Consider the following 18,630-nt stretch of genomic DNA (forward strand, 5'->3'; position numbering starts at 1 on the left):
TATTTGATGGTGCTTCAGTATTAGGCAGCCTTCCGCCCTCCCATGTTCATCTGAAAAGATGTGGTCTCCCTGCAGTTGTTGTCCCCAGATGAGAGTTCACTTGTGCTGCCTCAGTTGAATCTCCTTTACTTGACAGAGATGTGCCTGAGCAGCTGCCCTCACCAGCCCTATCCCAAATCATACTTATTTTGCATAGGAGATACCATGGTCATGAAGATTGTTCTCCCAGGGTGAGGTTCATTCATTGCATTCTGGGTATGCTGACCCCTGTGATTTTCCCAAATGTGGGAAACTCGACTGCATTATTTGTGGTAGTGGGGGACTGTGTTTGTGCTTTCCTCTGGTCAGCTCTGGTAAAAGTCAGATTTCTTTGTCTCAGATCTTCCTCTAGCCTTGTTCTTCTTTCGAGAGTTCCCTGGTGCTGCCTCAGTTGGATCTCCTTCACTTCACAGGGGGGAACCCGAGCAGCGACCCTCCCCAGCTCTAGCCCAACTCCTACTTACCTGCCAGGTGAGATACTATGATCATGAAGGTGCTTCTCCCAGGGCAAGGCTCAACCATTGCACTCTGGGTGTGCTGCTCCTGCGATTTCCCCAAATGTGGGAAACTTGACTGCATAATTTGTGTTTCCCCTCGTCGGCTCTCGTATAATTCAGATCTCTTTGTCTCAGGTCTCTCTCCAGCCTAGTTTGCTGTCTGTTTCCACTTCTCTTTTCTTCAGCCGCTCCCTTCTATACCCTTGTGCACTATCCTGACTTCTCCTCCCGTCTGCTTACTTTGTGCCTTCCAATGCACAATGCAAACTACAGGTAGTGCTGCAGGGCCCACACCCTTTTACTTGCCTTACAGAGCAGCTCTGGAGCTGTTACAGTGCCCAGCTGCTGCAAGAAATCAGCTTGAATGCTTCAGGGGCTGGGGCATAGCCAACATGAGCCCCACACCAAAGGAGGGTGGAGGTGTTTAATGCAAACTAGGGGTCAGCCAAGCGCCGCAAAAGGCCACCATGCCCTGCACGCCCCTTTTCTCTTTTCATATGCAGACGAGGGTTGAAGCCAACTTTGACCCACTGCTTGGATGACATCACCATATGCAAATCCATCTGCGGCAGGCCTTCCCCCAGGAATGCTTGCACTAGTTGTTGCATTTGGTTTGTTGTTTGGGGGTGCTTCAGTATTAGGCAGCCTTCTGCCCTCCCATGTTCATCTGAAAATATATGTTCTCCCTGCAGTTGTTGTCCCAAGATGAGAGTTCCCTAGTGCTGCCTCAGTTGAATCTCCTTTACTTGACAGAGATGTGCATGAGCAGCGGCCCTCCCCAGCCCTATTCCAAATCATACTTATTTTGCATAGGAGATACCATGGTCATGAAGATTTTTCTCCCAGGGTGAGGTTCATTCATTGCATTTTGGGTATGCTGACCCCTGTGATTTCCCCAAATGTGGGAAACTTGACTGCATTATTTGTGGTAGTGGGAGACTGTGTTTGTGCTTTCCTCTGGTCAGCTCTGGTAAAAGTCAGATTTCTTTGTCTCAGATTTTCCTTTAGCCTTGTTCTTTTTTCGAGAGTTCCCTTGTGCTGCCTCAGTTGGATCTCCTTCACTTTACAGGGGGGTACCCGAGCAGCGACCCTCCCCAGCTCTAGCCCAACTCCTACTTACCTGCCAGGTGAGATACTATGATCATGAAGGTGCTTCTCCCAGGGCAAGGCTCACCCATTGTACTCTGGGTGTGCTGCTCCTGCGATTTCCCCAAATGTGGGAAACTTGACTGCATAATTTGTGTTTCCCCTGGTCGGCTCTCGTATAATTCAGATCTCTTTGTCTCAGGTCTCTCTCCAGCCTAGTTTGCTGTCTGTTTCCACTTCTCTTTTCTTCAGCCGCTCCCTTTTATACCCTTGTGCACTATCCTGACTTCTCCTCCCGTCTGCTTACTTTGTGCCTTCCAATGCACAATGCAAACTACAGGTAGTGCTGCAGGGCCCACACCCTTTTACTTGCCTTACAGAGCAGCTCTGGAGCTGTTACAGTGCCCAGCTGCTGCAAGAAATCAGCTTGAATGCTTCAGGGGATGGGGCATGGCCAACATGAGCCCCACACCAAAGGAGGGTGGAGGTGTTTAATGCGAACTAGGGGTCATCCAAGCACCGCAAAAGGCCGCCATGCCCTGCACGCCCCTTTTCTCTTTTCATATGCAGATGAGGGTTGAAGCCAACTTTGACCCACTGCTTGGATGACATCACCGTATGCAAATCCGTCTTCTGCAGAACTTCCCCCAGGAATGCTTGCACTAGTTGTTGCATTTGGTTTGTTGTTTGGGGGTGCTTCAGTATTAGGCAGCCTTCTGCCCTCCCATGTTCATCTGAAAATATGTGTTCTCCCTGCAGTTGTTGTCCCCAGATGAGAGTTCCCTTGTGCTGCCTCAGTTGAATCTCCTTTACTTGACAGAGATGTGCCTGAGCAGCGGCCCTCCCCAGCTCTATCCCAAATCATACTTATTTTGCATAGGAGATACCATGGTCATGAAGATTATTCTCCCAGGGTGAGGTTCATTCATTGCATTATGGGTATGCTGACCCCTGTGATTTCCCCAAATGTGGGAAACTCGACTGCTTTATTTGTGGTAGTGGGGGACTGTGTTTGTGTTTTCCTCTGGTCAGCTCTGGTAAAAGTCAGATTTCTTTGTTCAGATCTTCCTCTAGCCTTGTTCTTCTTTCGAGAGTTCCCTTGTGCTGCCTCAGTTGGATCTCCTTCACTTGACAGGGGGGTGCCCAAGCAGAGACCCTCCCCAGCTCTAGCCCAACTCCTACTTACCTGCCAGGTGAGATACTATGATCATGAAGGTGCTTCTCCCAGGGCAAGGCTCACCCATTGCACTCTGGGTGTGCTGCCCCTGCGATTTCCCCAAATGTGGGAAACTTGACTGCATAATTTGTGTTTCCCCTGGTCGGCTCTCGTGTAATTCAGATCTCTTTGTCTCAGGTCTCTCTCCAACCTAGTTTGCTGTCTGTTTCCACTTCTCTTTTCTTCAGCCGCTCCCTTCTATACCCTTGTGCACTATCCTGACTTCTCCTCCCGTCTGCTTACTTTGTGCCTTCCAATGCACAATGCAAACTACAGGTAGTGCTGCAGGGCCCACACCCTTTTACTTGCCTTACAGAGCAGCTCTGGAGATGTTACAGTGCCCAGCTGCTGCAAGAAATCAGCTTGAATGCTTCAGGGGATGGGGCATGGCCAACATGAGCCCCACACCAAAGGAGGGTGGAGGTGTTTAATGCGAACTAGGGGTCATCCAAGCACCGCAAAAGGCCGCCATGCCCTGCACGCTCCTTTTCTCTTTTCATATGCAGATGAGGGTTGAAGCCAACTTTGACCCACTGCTTGGATGACATCACCGTATGCAAATCCGTCTTCTGCAGAACTTCCCCCAGGAATGCTTGCACTAGTTGTTGCATTTGGTTTGTTGTTTGGGGGTGCTTCAGTATTAGGCAGCCTTCTGCCCTCCCATGTTCATCTGAAAATATGTGTTCTCCCTGCAGTTGTTGTCCCCAGATGAGAGTTCCCTTGTGCTGCCTCAGTTGAATCTCCTTTACTTGACAGAGATGTGCATGAGCAGCGGCCCTCCCCAGCCCTATTCCAAATCATACTTATTTTGCATAGGAGATACCATGGTCATGAAGATTGTTCTCCCAGGGTGAGGTTCATTCATTGCATTTTGGGTATGCTGACCCCTGTGATTTCCCCAAATGTGGGAAACTTGACTGCATTATTTGTGGTAGTGGGGGACTGTGTTTGTGCTTTCCTCTGGTCAGCTCTGGTAAAAGTCAGATTTCTTTGTCTCAGATTTTCCTCTAGCCTTGTTCTTCTTTCGAGAGTTCCCTTGTGCTGCCTCAGTTGGATCTCCTTCAGTTTACAGGGGGGTACCCGAGCAGCGATCCTCCCCAGCTCTAGCCCAACTCCTACTTACCTGCCAGGTGAGATACTATGATCATGAAGGTGCTTCTCCCAGGGCAAGGCTCACCCATTGCACTCTAGGTGTGCTGCTCCTGCGATTTCCCCAAATGTGGGAAACTTGACTGCATAATTTGTGTTTCCCCTGGTCGGCTCTCGTATAATTCAGATCTCTTTGTCTCAGGTCTCTCTCCAGCCTAGTTTGCTGTCTGTTTCCACTTCTCTTTTCTTGAGCCGCTCCCTTCTATGCCCTTGCGCACTATCCTGACTTCTCCTCCTGTCTGCTTACTTTGTGCCTTCCAACGCACAATGCGAACTACAGGTAGTGCTGCAGGGCCCACACCCTTTTACTTGCCTTACAGAGCAGCTCTGGAGCTGTTACAGTGCCCAGCTGCTGCAAGAAATCAGCTTGAATGCTTCAGGGGCTGGGGCATAGCCAACATGAGCCCCACACCAAAGGAGGGTGGAGGTGTTTAATGCAAACTAGGGGTCAGCCAAGTGCCGCAAAAGGCCACCATGCCCTGCACGCCCCTTTTCTCTTTTCATATGCAGACGAGGGTTGAAGCCAACTTTGACCCACTGCTTGGATGACATCACCATATGCAAATCCATCTGCGGCAGGCCTTCCCCCAGGAATGCTTGCACTAGTTGTTGCATTTGGTTTGTTGTTTGGGGGTGCTTCAGTATTAGGCAGCTTTCTGCCCTCCCATGTTCATCTGAAAATATATGTTCTCCCTGCAGTTGTTGTCCCCAGATGAGAGTTCCCTTGTGCTGCCTCAGTTGAATCTCCTTTACTTGACAGAGATGTGCATGAGCAGCGGCCCTCCCCAGCCCTATTCCAAATCATACTTATTTTGCATAGGAGATACCATGGTCATGAAGATTTTTCTCCCAGGGTGAGGTTCATTCATTGCATTTTGGGTATGCTGACCCCTGTGATTTCCCCAAATGTGGGAAACTCAACTGCATTATTTGTGGTAGTGGGGGACTGTGTTTGTGCTTTCCTCTGGTCAGCTCTAGTAAAAGTCAGATTTCTTTGTCTCACATTTTCCTCTAGCCTTGTTCTTCTTTCGAGAGTTCCCTTGTGCTGCCTTTGTTGGATCTCCTTCACTTTACAGGGGGGTACCCGAGCAGCGACCCTCCCCAGCTCTAGCCCAACTCCTACTTACCTGCCAGGTGAGATACTATGATCATTAAGGTGCTTCTCCCAGGGCAAGGCTCACCCATTGTACTCTGGGTGTGCTGCTCCTGCGATTTCCCCAAATGTGGGAAACTTGACTGCATAATTTGTGTTTCCCCTCGTCGGCTCTCGTATAATTCAGATCTCTTTGTCTCAGGTCTCTCTCCAGCCTAGTTTGCTGTCTGTTTCCACTTCTCTTTTCTTCAGCCGCTCCCTTCTATACCCTTGTGCACTATCCTGACTTCTCCTCCCGTCTGCTTACTTTGTGCCTTCCAATGCACAATGCAAACTACAGGTAGTGCTGCAGGGCCCACACCCTTTTACTTGCCTTACAGAGCAGCTCTGGAGCTGTTACAGTGCCCAGCTGCTGCAAGAAATCTGCTTGAATGCTTCAGGGGATGGGACATGGCCAACATGAGCCCCACACCAAAGGAGGGTGGAGCAGAAGGCTGACTAATACTGAAGCACCCCCAAACAACAAACCAAATGCAACAACTAGTGCAAGCATTCCTGGGGGAAGGCCTGCCGCAGATGGATTTGCATATGGTGATGTCATCCAAGCAGTGGGTCAAAGTTGGCTTCAACCCTCGTCTGCATATGAAAACAGAAAAGGGGCGTGCAGGGCATGGTGGCCTTTTGCGGCGCTTGACCGACCCCTAGTTTGCATTAAACACCTCCACCCTCCTTCGGTGTGGGGCTCATGTTGGCTATGCCCCAGCCCCTGAAGCATTCAAGCTGATTTCTTGCAGCAGCTGGGCACTGTAACAGCTCCAGAGCTGCTCTGTAAGGCAAGTAAAAGGGTGTGGGCCCTGCAGCACTACCTGTAGTTTGCATTGTGCATTGGAAGGCACAAAGTAAGCAGACGGGAGGAGAAGTCAGGATAGTGCACAAGGGTATAGAAGGGAGCGGCTGAAGAAAAGAGAAGTGGAAACAGACAGCAAACTAGGCTGGAGAGAGACAAAGAGATCTGAATTATACGAGAGCCGACCAGGGGAAACACAAATTATGCAGTCAAGTTTCCCACATTTGGGGAAATCGCAGGGGCAGCACACCCAGAGTGCAATGGGTGAGCCTTGCCCTGGGAGAAGCACCTTCATGATCATAGTATCTCACCTGGCAGGTAAGTAGGAGTTGGGCTAGAGCTGGGGAGGGTCGCTGCTCGGGTACCCCCCTGTCAAGTGAAGGAGATCCAACTGAGGCAGCACAAGGGAACTCTCGAAAGAAGAACAAGGCAAGAGGAAAATCTGAGACAAAGAAATCTGACTTTTACCAGAGCTGACCAGAGGAAAGCACAAACACAGTCCCCCACTACCACAAATAATGCAGTTGAGTTTCCCACATTTGGGGAAATCACAGGGGTCAGCATACCCAAAATGCAATGAATGAACCTCACCCTGGGAGAACAATCTTCATGACCATGGTATCTCCTATGCAAAATAAGTATGATTTGGAATAGGGCTGGGGAGGGCCGCTGCTCTGGCACATCTCTGTCAAGTAAAGGAGATTCAACTGAGGCAGCACAAGGGAACTCTCATCTGGGGACAACAACTGCAGGGAGAACACATATTTTCAGATGAACATGGGAGGGCAGAAGGCTGCCTAATACTGAAGCACCCCCAAACAACAAACCAAATGCAACAACTAGTGCAAGCATTCCTGGGGGAAGTTCTGCAGAAGACGGATTTGCATACGGTGATGTCATACAAGCAGTGGGTCAAAGTTGGCTTCAACCCTCATCTGCATATGAAAAGAGAAAAGGGGCGTGCAGGGCATGGCGGCCTTTTGCGGTGCTTGGATGACCCCTAGTTCGCATTAAACACCTCCACCCTCCTTTGGTGTGGGGCTCATGTTGGCCATGCCCCATCCCCTGAAGCATTCAAGCAGATTTCTTGCAGCAGCTGGGCACTGTAACAGCTCCAGAGCTGCTCTGTAAGGCAAGTAAAAGGGTGTGGGCCCTGCAGCACTACCTGTAGTTTGCATTGTGCATTGGAAGGCACAAAGTAAGCAGACGGGAGGAGAAGTCAGGATAGTGCACAAGGGTATAGAAGGGAGCGGCTGAAGAAAAGAGAAGTGGAAACAGACAGCAAACTAGGCTGGAGAGAGACCTGAGACAAAGAGATCTGAATTATACGAGAGCCGACCAGGGGAAACACAAATTATGCAGTCAAGTTTCCCACATTTGGGGAAATCGCAGGGGCAGCACACCCAGAGTGCAATGGGTGAGCCTTGCCCTGGGAGAAGCACCTTCATGATCATAGTATCTCACCTGGCAGGTAAGTAGGAGTTGGGCTAGAGCTGGGGAGGGTCTCTGCTCGGGCACCCCCCTGTCAAGTGAAGGAGATCCAACTGAGGCAGCACAAGGGAACTCTCAAAAGAAGAACAAGGCTCTGAAACAAAGAAATCTGACTTTTACCAGAGCTGACCAGAGGAAAACACAAACACAGTCCCCCACTACCACAAATAAAGCAGTCGAGTTTCCCACATTTGGGGAAATCACAGGGGTCAGCATACCCAGAATGCAATGAATGAACCTCACCCTGGGAGAATAATCTTCATGACCATGGTATCTCCTATGCAAAATAAGTATGATTTGGGATAGAGCTGGGGAGGGCCGCTGCTCAGGCACATCTCTGTCAAGTTAAGGAGATTCAACTGAGGCAGCACAAGGGAACTCTCATCTAGGGACAACAACTGCAGGGAGAACACATATTTTCAGATGAACATGGGAGGGCAGACGGCTGCCTAATACTGAAGCACCCCCAAACAACAAACCAAATGCAACAACTAGTGCAAGCATTCCTGGGGGAAGGCCTGCCGCAGATGGATTTGCATATGGTGATGTCATCCAAGCAGTGGGTCAAAGTTGGCTTCAACCCTCGTCTGCATATGAAAACAGAAAAGGGGCGTGCAGGGCATGGTGGCCTTTTGCTGCGCTTGTCTGACCCCTAGTTTGCATTAAACACCTCCACCCTTCTTCGGTGTGGGGCTCATGTTGGCTATGCCCCAGCCCCTGAAGCATTCAAGCTGATTTCTTGCAGCAGCTTGGCACTGCAACAGCTCCAGAGCTGCTCTGTAAGGCAAGTAAAAGGGTGTGGGCCCTGCAGCACTACCTGTAGTTTGCATTGTGCATTGGAAGGCACAAAGTAAGCAGACGGGAGGAGAAGTCAGGATAGTGCACAAGGGTATAGAAGGGAGCGGCTGAAGAAAAGAGAAGTGGAAACAGACAGCAAACTAGGCTGGAGAGAGACCTGAGACAAAGAGATCTGAATTATACGAGAGCCGACCAGGGGAAACACAAATTATGCAGTCAAGTTTCCCACATTTGGGGAAATCGCAGGAGCAGCACACCCAGAGTACAATGGGTGAGCCTTGCCCTGGGAGAAGCACCTTCATGATCATAGTATCTCACCTGGCAGGTAAGTAGGAGTTGGGCTAGAGCTGGGGAGGGTCGCTGCTCGGGTACCCCCCTGTAAAGTGAAGGAGATCCAACTGAGGCAGCACAAGGGAACTCTCGAAAGAAGAACAAGGCTAAAGGAAAATCTGAGACAAAGAAATCTGACTTTTACCAGAGCTGACCAGAGGAAAGCACAAACACAGTCTCCCACTACCACAAATAATGCAGTCAAGTTTCCCACATTTGGGGAAATCACAGGGGTCAGCATACCCAAAATGCAATGAATGAACCTCACCCTGGGAGAAAAATCTTCATGACCATGGTATCTCCTATGCAAAATAAGTATGATTTGGAATAGGGCTGGGGAGGGCCGCTGCTCATGCACATCTCTGTCAAGTAAAGGAGATTCAACTGAGGCAGCACAAGGGAACTCTCATCTTGGGACAACAACTGCAGGGAGAACATATATTTTCAGATGAACATGGGAGGGCAGAAGGCTGCCTAATACTGAAGCACCCCCAAACAACAAACCAAATGCAACAACTAGTGCAAGCATTCCTGGGGGAAGGCCTGCCGCAGATGGATTTGCATATGGTGATGTCATCCAAGCAGTGGGTCAAAGTTGGCTTCAACCCTCGTCTGCATATGAAAAGAGAAAAGGGGCGTGCAGGGCATGGTGGCCTTTTGCGGCGCTTGGCTGACCCCTAGTTTGCATTAAACACCTCCACCCTCCTTTGGTGTGGGGCTCATGTTGGCTATGCCCCAGCCCCTGAAGCATTCAAGCTGATTTCTTGCAGCAGCTGGGCACTGTAACAGCTCCAGAGCTGCTCTGTAAGGCAAGTAAAAGGGTCTGGGCCCTGCAGCACTACCTGTAGATCGCATTGTGCGTTGGAAGGCACAAAGTAAGCAGACAGGAGGAGAAGTCAGGATAGTGCGCAAGGGCATAGAAGGGAGCGGCTCAAGAAAAGAGAAGTGGAAACAGACAGCAAACTAGGCTGGAGAGAGACCTGAGACAAAGAGATCTGAATTATACGAGAGCCGACCAGGGGAAACACAAATTATGCAGTCAAGTTTCCCACATTTGGGGAAATCGCAGGGGCAGCACACCCAGAGTGCAATGGGTGAGCCTTGCCCTGGGAGAAGCACCTTCATGATCATAGTATCTCACCTGGCAGGTAAGTAGGAGTTGGGCTAGAGCTGGGGAGGGTCGCTGTTCGGGCACCCCCCTGTCAAGTGAAAGAGATCCAACTGAGGCAGCACAAGGGAACTCTCGAAAGAAGAACAAGGCTAGAGGAAGATCTGAGACAAAGAAATCTGACTTTTTCCAGAGCTGACCAGAGGAAAGCACAAACACAGTCCCCCACTACCACAAATAATGCAGTCGAGTTTCCCACATTTGGGGAAATCACAGGGGTCAGCATACCCAGAATGCAATGAATGAACCTCACCTTGGGAGAACAATCTTCATGACCATGGTATCGCCTATGCAAAATAAGTATGATTTGGGATAGGGCTGGGGAGGGCCGCTGCTCAGGCACATCTCTGTCAAGTAAAGGAGATTCAACTGAGGCAGCACAAGGGAACTCTCATCTGGGGACAACAACTGCAGGGAGAACACATATTTTCAGATGAACATGTGAGGGCAGAAGGCTGCCTAATACTGAAGCACCCCCAAACAACAAACCAAATGCAACAACTAGTGCAAGCATTCCTGGGGGAAGGCCTGCAGCAGATGGATTTGCATATGGTGATGTCATCCAAGCAGTGGGTCAAAGTTGGCTTCAACCCTCGTCTGCATATGAAAAGAGAAAAGGGGCGTGCAGGGCATGGCGGCCTTTTGCAGCGCTTGGATGACCCCTAGTTCGCATTACACACCTCCACCCTCCTTCGGTGTGGGGCTCATGTTGGCTATGCCCCAGCCCCTGAAGCATTCAAGCTGATTTCTTGCAGCAGCTGGGCACTGTAACTGCTCCAGAGCTACTCTGTAAAGCAAGTAAAAGGGTGTGGGCCCTGCAGCACTACCTGTAGTTCGCATTGTGCGTTGGAAGGCACGAAGTAAGCAGACGGGAGAAGTCAGGATAGTGCGCAAGGGCATAGAAGGGAGCGGCTCAAGAAAAGAGAAGTGGAAACAGACAGCAAACTAGGCTGGAGAGAGACCTGAGACAAAGAGATCTGAATTATACGAGAGCCGACGAGGGGAAACACAAATTATGCAGTCACGTTTCCCACATTTGGGGAAATCGCAGGAGCAGCACACCCAGAGTGCAATGGTTGAGCCTTGCCCTGGGAGAAGCACCTTCATGATCATAGTATCTCACCTGGCAGGTAAGTAGGAGTTGGGCTAGAGCTGGGGAGGGTCGCTGCTCGGGTTCCCCCCTGTGAAGTGAAGGAGATCCAACTGAGGCAGCACCAGGGAACTCTCAAAAGAAGAACAAGGCTAGAGGAAGATCTGAGACAAAGAAATCTGACTTTTACCAGAGCTGACCAGAGGAAAGCACAAACACAGTCTCCCACTACCACAAATAATGCAGTCAAGTTTCCCACATTTGGGGAAATCACAGGGGTCAGCATACCCAAAATGCAATGAATGAACCTCACCCTGGGAGAAAAATCTTCATGACCATGGTATCTCCTATGCAAAATAAGTATGATTTGGAATAGGGCTGGGGAGGGCCGCTGCTCATGCACATCTCTGTCAAGTAAAGGAGATTCAACTGAGGCAGCACAAGGGAACTCTCATCTTGGGACAACAACTGCAGGGAGAACATATATTTTCAGATGAACATGGGAGGGCAGAGGACTGCCTAATACTGAAGCACCCCCAAACAACAAACCAAATGCAACAACTAGTGCAAGCATTCCTGGGGGAAGGCCTGCCGCAGATGGATTTGCATATGGTGATGTCATCCAAGCAGTGGGTCAAAGTTGGCTTCAACCCTCGTCTGCATATGAAAAGAGAAAAGGGGCGTGCAGGGCATGGTGGCCTTTTGCGGCGCTTGGCTGACCCCTAGTTTGCATTAAACACCTCCACCCTCCTTTGGTGTGGGGCTCATGTTGGCTATGCCCCAGCCCCTGAAGCATTCAAGCTGATTTCTTGCAGCAGCTGGGCACTGTAACAGCTCCAGAGCTGCTCTGTAAGGCAAGTAAAAGGGTGTGGGCCCTGCAGCACTACCTGTAGTTCGCATTGTGCGTTGGAAGGCACAAAGTAAGCAGACAGGAGGAGAAGTCAGGATAGTGCGCAAGGGCATAGAAGTAAGCGGCTCAAGAAAAGAGAAGTGGAAACAGACAGCAAACTAGGCTGGAGAGAGATCTGAGACAAAGAGATCTGAATTATACGAGAGCCGACCAGGGGAAACACAAATTATACAGTCAAGTTTCCCACATTTGGGGAAATCGCAGGAGCAGCACACCCAGAGTGCAATGGGTTAGCCTTGCCCTGGGAGAAGCACCTTCATGATCATAGTATCTCACCTGGCAGGTAAGTAGGAGTTGGGCTAGAGCTGGGGAGGGTCGCTGCTAGGGTACCCCCCTGTAAAGTGAAGGAGATCCAATTAAGGCAGCACAAGGGAACTCTCGAAAGAAGAACAAGGCTAGAGGAAAATCTGAGACAAAGAAATCTGACTTTTACCAGAGCTGACCAGAGGAAAGCACAAACACAGTCCCCCACTACCACAAATAATGCAGTCGAGTTTCCCACATTTGGGGAAATCACAGGGGTCAGCATACCCAGAATGCAATGAATGAACCTAACCCTGGGAGAACAATCTTCATGACCATGGTATCTCCTATGCAAAATAAGTATGATTTGGGATAGGGCTGGTGAGGGCCGCTGCTCAGGCACATCTCTGTCAAGTAAAGGAGATTCAACTGAGGCAGCACAAGGGAACTCTCATCTGGGGACAACAACTGCAGGGAGACCACATCTTTTCAGATGAACATGGGAGGGCGGAAGGCTGCCTAATACTGAAGCACCATCAAATATCAAACCATGGCCCTCATTCCGAGTTGATCGCTCGCAAGGCGATTTTAGCAGAGTTACACACGCTAAGCCGCCGCCTACTGGGAGTGAATCTTAGCTTCTTAAAATTGCGACCGATGTATTCGCAATATTGCGATTACAAACTACTTAGCAGTTTCAGAGTAGCTTCAGACTTACTCTGCATCTGCGATCAGTTCAGTGCTTGTCGTTCCTGGTTTGACGTCACAAACACTCCCAGAGTTCGCCCAGACACTCCCCCGTTTCTCCGGCCACTCCTGCGTTTTTTCCGGAAACTGTAGCGTTTTTTCCCACACGCCCATAAAACGGCCTGTTTCCGCCCAGTAACACCCATTTCCTGTCAATCACATTACGATCGCCGGAGCGAAGAAAAAGCCGTGAGTAAAAATACTTTCTTCATTGTAAAATTACTTGGCGCAGTCGCAGTGCGAATATTGCGCATGCGTACTAAGCAGAATTTCACTGCGATGCGATGAAATTTACAGAGCGAACGACTCGGAATGAGGGCCCATATGCAACAACTAGTACAAGCACTCCTGGGGGAAGGTCTGCAGCAGACGGATTTGCATACGGTGATGTAAATCCAAGCAGTGGGCCAAAGTTGACTGGAACCCTCATCTGCATATGAAAAGAGAAAAGGGGCATGCAGGGCATGGCGGCCTTTTGCAGTGCTTGGATGACCCCTAGTTCGCATTAAACACCCCCACCCTCCTTTGGTGTGGGGCTCATGTTGGCCATGCCCCATCCCCTGATGCATTCAAGCTGATTTCTTGCAGCAGCTGGGCACTGTAACAGCTCCAGAGCTGTTCTGTAAGGCAAGTAAAAGTGTGTGGGCCCTGCAGCACCACCTGTTGTTCGCATTGTGCGTTGGAAGGCACAAATTAAGCAGACGGGAGGAGAAGTCAGGATAGTGCGCAAGGGCATTCTTTTCTCTTAGTCCGGGGTCAAGGCTTCCACTTCTCTTTTCTTCAGCCGCTCCCTTCTATACCCTTGTGCACTATCCTGACTTCTCCTCCCGTCTGCTTACTTTGTGCCTTCCAATGCACAATGCAAACTACAGGTAGTGCTGCAGGGCCCACACCCTTTTACTTGCCTTACAGAGCAGCTCTGGAGCTGTTACAGTGCCCAGCTGCTGCAAGAAATCAGCTTGAATGCTCCAGGGGATGGGGCATGGCCAACATGAGCCCCACACCAAAGGAGGGTGGAGGTGTTTAATGCGAACTAGGGGTCATCCAAGCACCGCAAAAGGCCGCCATGCCCTGCACGCCCCTTTTCTCTTTTCATATGCAGATGAGGGTTGAAGCCAACTTTGACCCACTGCTTGGATGACATCACCGTATGCAAATCCGTCTTCTGCAGAACTTCCCCCAGGAATGCTTGCACTAGTTGTTGCATTTGGTTTGTTGTTTGGGGGTGCTTCAGTATTAGGCAGCCTTCTGCCCTCCCATGTTCATCTGAAAATATGTGTTCTCCCTGCAGTTGTTGTCCCCAGATGAGAGTTCCCTTGTGCTGCCTCAGTTAAATCTCCTTTACTTGACAGAGATGTGCATGAGCAGCGGCCCTCCCCAGCCCTATTCCAAATCATACTTATTTTGCATAGGAGATACCATGGTCATGAAGATTTTTCTCCCAGGGTGAGGTTCATTCATTGCATTTTGGGTATGCTGACCCCTGTGATTTCCCCAAATGTGGGAAACTCAACTGCATTATTTGTGGTAGTGGGGGACTGTGTTTGTGCTTTCCTCTGGTCAGCTCTGGTAAAAGTCAGATTTCTTTGTCTCAGATTTTCCTCTAGCCTTGTTCTTCTTTCGAGAGTTCCCTTGTGCTGCCTTAATTGGATCTCCTTCACTTTACAGGGGGGTACCCTAGCAGCGACCCTCCCCAGCTCTAGCCCAACTCCTACTTACCTGCCAGGTGAGATACTATGATCATGAAGGTGCTTCTCCCAGGGCAAGGCAAACCCATTGCACTCTGGGTGTGCTGCTCCTGCGATTTCCCCAAATGTGGGAAACTTGACTGTATAATTTGTGTTTCCCCTGGTCGGCTCTCGTATAATTCAGATCTCTTTGTCTCAGATCTCTCTCCAGCCTAGTTTGCTGTCTGTTTCCACTTCTCTTTTCTTGAGCCGCTTACTTCTATGCCCTTGCGCACTATCCTGACTTCTCCTCCTGTCTGCTTACTTTGTGCCTTCCAACGCACAATGCGAACTACAGGTAGTGCTGCAGGGCCCACACCCTTTTACTTGCCTTACAGAGCAGCTCTGGAGCTGTTACAGTGCCCAGCTGCTGCAAGAAATCAGCTTGAATGCTTCAGGGGCTGGGGCATAGCCAACATGAGCCCCACACCAAAGGAGGGTGGAGGTGTTTAATGCAAACTAGGGGTCAGCCAAGCGCCGCAAAAGGCCACCATGCCCTGCACGCCCCTTTTCTCTTTTCATATGCAGACGAGGGTTGAAGCCAACTTTGACCCACTGCTTGGATGACATCACCATATGCAAATCCATCTGCGGCAGGCCTTCCCCCAGGAATGCTTGCACTAGTTGTTGCATTTGGTTTGTTGTTTGGGGGTGCTTCAGTATTAGGCAGTCCTCTGCCCTCCCATGTTCATCTGAAAATATATGTTCTCCCTGCAGTTGTTGTCCCAAGATGAGAGTTCCCTTGTGCTGCCTCAGTTGAATCTCCTTTACTTGACAGAGATGTGCATGAGCAGCGGCCCTCCCCAGCCCTATTCCAAATCATACTTATTTTGCATAGGAGATACCATGGTCATGAAGATTTTTCTCCCAGGGTGAGGTTCATTCATTGCATTTTGGGTATGCTGACCCCTGTGATTTCCCCAAATGTGGGAAACTTGACTGCATTATTTGTGGTAGTGGGAGACTGTGTTTGTGCTTTCCTCTGGTCAGCTCTGGTAAAAGTCAGATTTCTTTGTCTCAGATCTTCCTCTAGCCTTGTTCTTCTTTCGAGAGTTCCCTGGTGCTGCCTCAGTTGGATCTCCTTCACTTCACAGGGGGGAACCCGAGCAGCGACCCTCCCCAGCTCTAGCCCAACTCCTACTTACCTGCCAGGTGAGATACTATGATCATGAAGGTGCTTCTCCCAGGGCAAGGCTCAACCATTGCACTCTGGGTGTGCTGCTCCTGCGATTTCCCCAAATGTGGGAAACGTGACTGCATAATTTGTGTTTCCCCTAGTCGGCTCTCGTATAATTCAGATCTCTTTGTCTCAGGTCTCTCTCCAGCCTAGTTTGCTGTCTGTTTCCACTTCTCTTTTCTTGAGCCGCTCCCTTCTATGCCCTTGCGCACTATCCTGACTTCTCCCGTCTGCTTACTTCGTGCCTTCCAACGCACAATGCGAACTACAGGTAGTGCTGCAGGGCCCACACCCTTTTACTTGCCTTACAGAGTAGCTCTGGAGCAGTTACAGTGCCCAGCTGCTGCAAGAAATCAGCTTGAATGCTTCAGGGGCTGGGGCATAGCCAACATGAGCCCCACACCGAAGGAGGGTGGAGGTGTGTAATGCGAACTAGGGGTCATCCAAGCGCTGCAAAAGGCCGCCATGCCCTGCACGCCCCTTTTCTCTTTTCATATGCAGACGAGGGTTGAAGCCAACTTTGACCCACTGCTTGGATGACATCACCATATGCAAATCCATCTGCTGCAGGCCTTCCCCCAGGAATGCTTGCACTAGTTGTTGCATTTGGTTTGTTGTTTGGGGGTGCTTCAGTATTAGGCAGCCTTCTGCCCTCACATGTTCATCTGAAAATATGTGTTCTCCCTGCAGTTGTTGTCCCCAGATGAGAGTTCCCTTGTGCTGCCTCAGTTGAATCTCCTTTACTTGACAGAGATGTGCCTGAGCAGCGGCCCTCCCCAGCCCTATCCCAAATCATACTTATTTTGCATAGGCGATACCATGGTCATGAAGATTGTTCTCCCAAGGTGAGGTTCATTCATTGCATTCTGGGTATGCTGACCCCTGTGATTTCCCCAAATGTGGGAAACTCGACTGCATTATTTGTGGTAGTGGGGGACTGTGTTTGTGCTTTCCTCTGGTCAGCTCTGGAAAAAGTCAGATTTCTTTGTCTCAGATCTTCCTCTAGCCTTGTTCTTCTTTCGAGAGTTCCCTTGTGCTGCCTCAGTTGGATCTCTTTCACTTGACAGGGGGGTGCCCGAACAGCGACCCTCCCCAGCTCTAGCCCAACTCCTACTTACCTGCCAGGTGAGATACTATGATCATGAAGGTGCTTCTCCCAGGGCAAGGCTCACCCATTGCACTCTGGGTGTGCTGCCCCTGCGATTTCCCCAAATGTGGGAAACTTGACTGCATAATTTGTGTTTCCCCTGGTCGGCTCTCGTATAATTCAGATCTCTTTGTCTCAGGTCTCTCTCCAGCCTAGTTTGCTGTCTGTTTCCACTTCTCTTTTCTTGAGCCGCTCCCTTCTATGCCCTTGCGCACTATCCTGACTTCTCCTCCTGTCTGCTTACTTTGTGCCTTCCAACGCACAATGCGATCTACAGGTAGTGCTGCAGGGCCCAGACCCTTTTACTTGCCTTACAGAGCAGCTCTGGAGCTGTTACAGTGCCCAGCTGCTGCAAGAAATCAGCTTGAATGCTTCAGGGGCTGGGGCATAGCCAACATGAGCCCCACACCAAAGGAGGGTGGAGGTGTTTAATGCAAACTAGGGGTCAGCCAAGCGCCGCAAAAGGCCACCATGCCCTGCACGCCCCTTTTCTCTTTTCATATGCAGACGAGGGTTGAAGCCAACTTTGACCCACTGCTTGGATGACATCACCATATGCAAATCCATCTGCGGCAGGCCTTCCCCCAGGAATGCTTGCACTAGTTGTTGCATTTGGTTTGTTGTTTGGGGGTGCTTCAGTATTAGGCAGCCTTCTGCCCTCCCATGTTCATCTGAAAATATATGTTCTCCCTGCAGTTGTTGTCCCAAGATGAGAGTTCCCTTGTGCTGCCTCAGTTGAATCTCCTTTACTTGACAGAGATGTGCATGAGCAGCGGCCCTCCCCAGCCCTATTCCAAATCATACTTATTTTGCATAGGAGATACCATGGTCATGAAGATTTTTCTCCCAGGGTGAGGTTCATTCATTGCATTTTGGGTATGCTGACCCCTGTGATTTCCCCAAATGTGGGAAACTTGACTGCATTATTTGTGGTAGTGGGAGACTGTGTTTGTGCTTTCCTCTGGTCAGCTCTGGTAAAAGTCAGATTTCTTTGTCTCAGATTTTCCTTTAGCCTTGTTCTTCTTTCGAGAGTTCCCTTGTGCTGCCTCAGTTGGATCTCCTTCACTTTACAGGGGGGTACCCGAGCAGCGACCCTCCCCAGCTCTAGCCCAACTCCTACTTACCTGCCAGGTGAGATACTATGATCATGAAGGTGCTTCTCCCAGGGCAAGGCTCACCCATTGTACTCTGGGTGTGCTGCTCCTGCGATTTCCCCAAATGTGGGAAACTTGACTGCATAATTTGTGTTTCCCCTGGTCGGCTCTCGTATAATTCAGATCTCTTTGTCTCAGGTCTCTCTCCAGCCTAGTTTGCTGTCTGTTTCCACTTCTCTTTTCTTCAGCCGCTCCCTTCTATACCCTTGTGCACTATCCTGACTTCTCCTCCCGTCTGCTTACTTTGTGCCTTCCAATGCACAATGCAAACTACAGGTAGTGCTGCAGGGCCCACACCCTTTTACTTGCCTTACAGAGCAGCTCTGGAGCTGTTGCAGTGCCAAGCTGCTGCAAGAAATCAGCTTGAATGCTTCAGGGGCTGGGGCATAGCCAACATGAGCCCCACACCGAAGAAGGGTGGAGGTGTTTAATGCAAACTAGGGGTCAGACAAGCGCAGCAAAAGGCCACCATGCCCTGCACGCCCCTTTTCTGTTTTCATATGCAGACGAGGGTTGAAGCCAACTTTGACCCACTGCTTGGATGACATCACCATATGCAAATCCATCTGCGGCAGGCCTTCCCCCAGGAATGCTTGCACTAGTTGTTGCATTTGGTTTGTTGTTTGGGGGTGCTTCAGTATTAGGCAGCCGTCTGCCCTCCCATGTTCATCTGAAAATATGTGTTCTCCCTGCAGTTGTTGTCCCTAGATGAGAGTTCCCT

At 50.1% G+C, this 18,630-nt stretch overlaps 26 non-coding genes and 4 pseudogenes across 26 annotated transcripts; 18 read left to right on the plus strand and 12 right to left on the minus strand.

The window, feature by feature from the left end:
• The first annotated feature begins 179 nt into the window (after positions 1 to 179).
• LOC134998337 (U1 spliceosomal RNA) lies at positions 180 to 343 on the plus strand. The gene has a single exon (XR_010200621.1). It is a non-coding gene; the product is annotated as a U1 spliceosomal RNA (small nuclear RNA).
• A 152-nt stretch (positions 344 to 495) lies between these two features.
• On the plus strand, positions 496 to 631 carry LOC134998437 (U1 spliceosomal RNA; annotated as a pseudogene).
• Positions 632 to 1,332: 701 nt separating this feature from the next.
• On the plus strand, positions 1,333 to 1,496 carry LOC134999016 (U1 spliceosomal RNA). The gene has a single exon (XR_010201177.1). It is a non-coding gene; the product is annotated as a U1 spliceosomal RNA (small nuclear RNA).
• Positions 1,497 to 1,648: 152 nt separating this feature from the next.
• On the plus strand, positions 1,649 to 1,811 carry LOC134998312 (U1 spliceosomal RNA). Its single transcript, XR_010200596.1, has one exon. It is a non-coding gene; the product is annotated as a U1 spliceosomal RNA (small nuclear RNA).
• A 674-nt stretch (positions 1,812 to 2,485) lies between these two features.
• LOC134998987 (U1 spliceosomal RNA) lies at positions 2,486 to 2,649 on the plus strand. Its single transcript, XR_010201148.1, has one exon. It is a non-coding gene; the product is annotated as a U1 spliceosomal RNA (small nuclear RNA).
• Positions 2,650 to 2,800: 151 nt separating this feature from the next.
• Positions 2,801 to 2,963, plus strand: LOC134999073 (U1 spliceosomal RNA). Its single transcript, XR_010201235.1, has one exon. It is a non-coding gene; the product is annotated as a U1 spliceosomal RNA (small nuclear RNA).
• A 674-nt stretch (positions 2,964 to 3,637) lies between these two features.
• LOC134998831 (U1 spliceosomal RNA) lies at positions 3,638 to 3,801 on the plus strand. The gene has a single exon (XR_010200998.1). It is a non-coding gene; the product is annotated as a U1 spliceosomal RNA (small nuclear RNA).
• Positions 3,802 to 3,953: 152 nt separating this feature from the next.
• On the plus strand, positions 3,954 to 4,116 carry LOC134998507 (U1 spliceosomal RNA). Its single transcript, XR_010200739.1, has one exon. It is a non-coding gene; the product is annotated as a U1 spliceosomal RNA (small nuclear RNA).
• A 674-nt stretch (positions 4,117 to 4,790) lies between these two features.
• On the plus strand, positions 4,791 to 4,954 carry LOC134998647 (U1 spliceosomal RNA). Its single transcript, XR_010200817.1, has one exon. It is a non-coding gene; the product is annotated as a U1 spliceosomal RNA (small nuclear RNA).
• A 152-nt stretch (positions 4,955 to 5,106) lies between these two features.
• LOC134998472 (U1 spliceosomal RNA) lies at positions 5,107 to 5,242 on the plus strand (annotated as a pseudogene).
• An 848-nt stretch (positions 5,243 to 6,090) lies between these two features.
• LOC134999094 (U1 spliceosomal RNA) lies at positions 6,091 to 6,253 on the minus strand. The gene has a single exon (XR_010201257.1). It is a non-coding gene; the product is annotated as a U1 spliceosomal RNA (small nuclear RNA).
• Positions 6,254 to 6,405: 152 nt separating this feature from the next.
• On the minus strand, positions 6,406 to 6,569 carry LOC134998809 (U1 spliceosomal RNA). Its single transcript, XR_010200978.1, has one exon. It is a non-coding gene; the product is annotated as a U1 spliceosomal RNA (small nuclear RNA).
• A 674-nt stretch (positions 6,570 to 7,243) lies between these two features.
• Positions 7,244 to 7,406, minus strand: LOC134999102 (U1 spliceosomal RNA). The gene has a single exon (XR_010201265.1). It is a non-coding gene; the product is annotated as a U1 spliceosomal RNA (small nuclear RNA).
• Positions 7,407 to 7,548: 142 nt separating this feature from the next.
• LOC134998972 (U1 spliceosomal RNA) lies at positions 7,549 to 7,712 on the minus strand. The gene has a single exon (XR_010201133.1). It is a non-coding gene; the product is annotated as a U1 spliceosomal RNA (small nuclear RNA).
• Positions 7,713 to 8,386: 674 nt separating this feature from the next.
• LOC134998313 (U1 spliceosomal RNA) lies at positions 8,387 to 8,549 on the minus strand. Its single transcript, XR_010200597.1, has one exon. It is a non-coding gene; the product is annotated as a U1 spliceosomal RNA (small nuclear RNA).
• A 152-nt stretch (positions 8,550 to 8,701) lies between these two features.
• LOC134999019 (U1 spliceosomal RNA) lies at positions 8,702 to 8,865 on the minus strand. Its single transcript, XR_010201179.1, has one exon. It is a non-coding gene; the product is annotated as a U1 spliceosomal RNA (small nuclear RNA).
• A 674-nt stretch (positions 8,866 to 9,539) lies between these two features.
• LOC134999103 (U1 spliceosomal RNA) lies at positions 9,540 to 9,702 on the minus strand. Its single transcript, XR_010201266.1, has one exon. It is a non-coding gene; the product is annotated as a U1 spliceosomal RNA (small nuclear RNA).
• A 152-nt stretch (positions 9,703 to 9,854) lies between these two features.
• Positions 9,855 to 10,018, minus strand: LOC134998991 (U1 spliceosomal RNA). The gene has a single exon (XR_010201152.1). It is a non-coding gene; the product is annotated as a U1 spliceosomal RNA (small nuclear RNA).
• Positions 10,019 to 10,716: 698 nt separating this feature from the next.
• On the minus strand, positions 10,717 to 10,852 carry LOC134998546 (U1 spliceosomal RNA; annotated as a pseudogene).
• Positions 10,853 to 11,004: 152 nt separating this feature from the next.
• Positions 11,005 to 11,168, minus strand: LOC134999020 (U1 spliceosomal RNA). Its single transcript, XR_010201180.1, has one exon. It is a non-coding gene; the product is annotated as a U1 spliceosomal RNA (small nuclear RNA).
• A 674-nt stretch (positions 11,169 to 11,842) lies between these two features.
• On the minus strand, positions 11,843 to 12,005 carry LOC134998409 (U1 spliceosomal RNA). Its single transcript, XR_010200673.1, has one exon. It is a non-coding gene; the product is annotated as a U1 spliceosomal RNA (small nuclear RNA).
• A 152-nt stretch (positions 12,006 to 12,157) lies between these two features.
• Positions 12,158 to 12,321, minus strand: LOC134998860 (U1 spliceosomal RNA). Its single transcript, XR_010201025.1, has one exon. It is a non-coding gene; the product is annotated as a U1 spliceosomal RNA (small nuclear RNA).
• Positions 12,322 to 14,099: 1,778 nt separating this feature from the next.
• Positions 14,100 to 14,263, plus strand: LOC134998658 (U1 spliceosomal RNA). The gene has a single exon (XR_010200828.1). It is a non-coding gene; the product is annotated as a U1 spliceosomal RNA (small nuclear RNA).
• A 152-nt stretch (positions 14,264 to 14,415) lies between these two features.
• Positions 14,416 to 14,578, plus strand: LOC134998459 (U1 spliceosomal RNA). The gene has a single exon (XR_010200698.1). It is a non-coding gene; the product is annotated as a U1 spliceosomal RNA (small nuclear RNA).
• Positions 14,579 to 15,252: 674 nt separating this feature from the next.
• On the plus strand, positions 15,253 to 15,416 carry LOC134999021 (U1 spliceosomal RNA). Its single transcript, XR_010201181.1, has one exon. It is a non-coding gene; the product is annotated as a U1 spliceosomal RNA (small nuclear RNA).
• Positions 15,417 to 15,568: 152 nt separating this feature from the next.
• Positions 15,569 to 15,703, plus strand: LOC134998551 (U1 spliceosomal RNA; annotated as a pseudogene).
• A 699-nt stretch (positions 15,704 to 16,402) lies between these two features.
• LOC134998992 (U1 spliceosomal RNA) lies at positions 16,403 to 16,566 on the plus strand. The gene has a single exon (XR_010201153.1). It is a non-coding gene; the product is annotated as a U1 spliceosomal RNA (small nuclear RNA).
• Positions 16,567 to 16,718: 152 nt separating this feature from the next.
• LOC134999104 (U1 spliceosomal RNA) lies at positions 16,719 to 16,881 on the plus strand. Its single transcript, XR_010201267.1, has one exon. It is a non-coding gene; the product is annotated as a U1 spliceosomal RNA (small nuclear RNA).
• Positions 16,882 to 17,555: 674 nt separating this feature from the next.
• On the plus strand, positions 17,556 to 17,719 carry LOC134999022 (U1 spliceosomal RNA). The gene has a single exon (XR_010201182.1). It is a non-coding gene; the product is annotated as a U1 spliceosomal RNA (small nuclear RNA).
• Positions 17,720 to 17,871: 152 nt separating this feature from the next.
• On the plus strand, positions 17,872 to 18,034 carry LOC134998315 (U1 spliceosomal RNA). The gene has a single exon (XR_010200599.1). It is a non-coding gene; the product is annotated as a U1 spliceosomal RNA (small nuclear RNA).
• Positions 18,035 to 18,630: the final 596 nt, after the last annotated feature.

The sequence above is a fragment of the Pseudophryne corroboree genome, unplaced genomic scaffold, assembly GCF_028390025.1.
Source record: "Pseudophryne corroboree isolate aPseCor3 unplaced genomic scaffold, aPseCor3.hap2 scaffold_149, whole genome shotgun sequence".
Taxonomy (NCBI): domain Eukaryota; kingdom Metazoa; phylum Chordata; class Amphibia; order Anura; family Myobatrachidae; genus Pseudophryne; species Pseudophryne corroboree.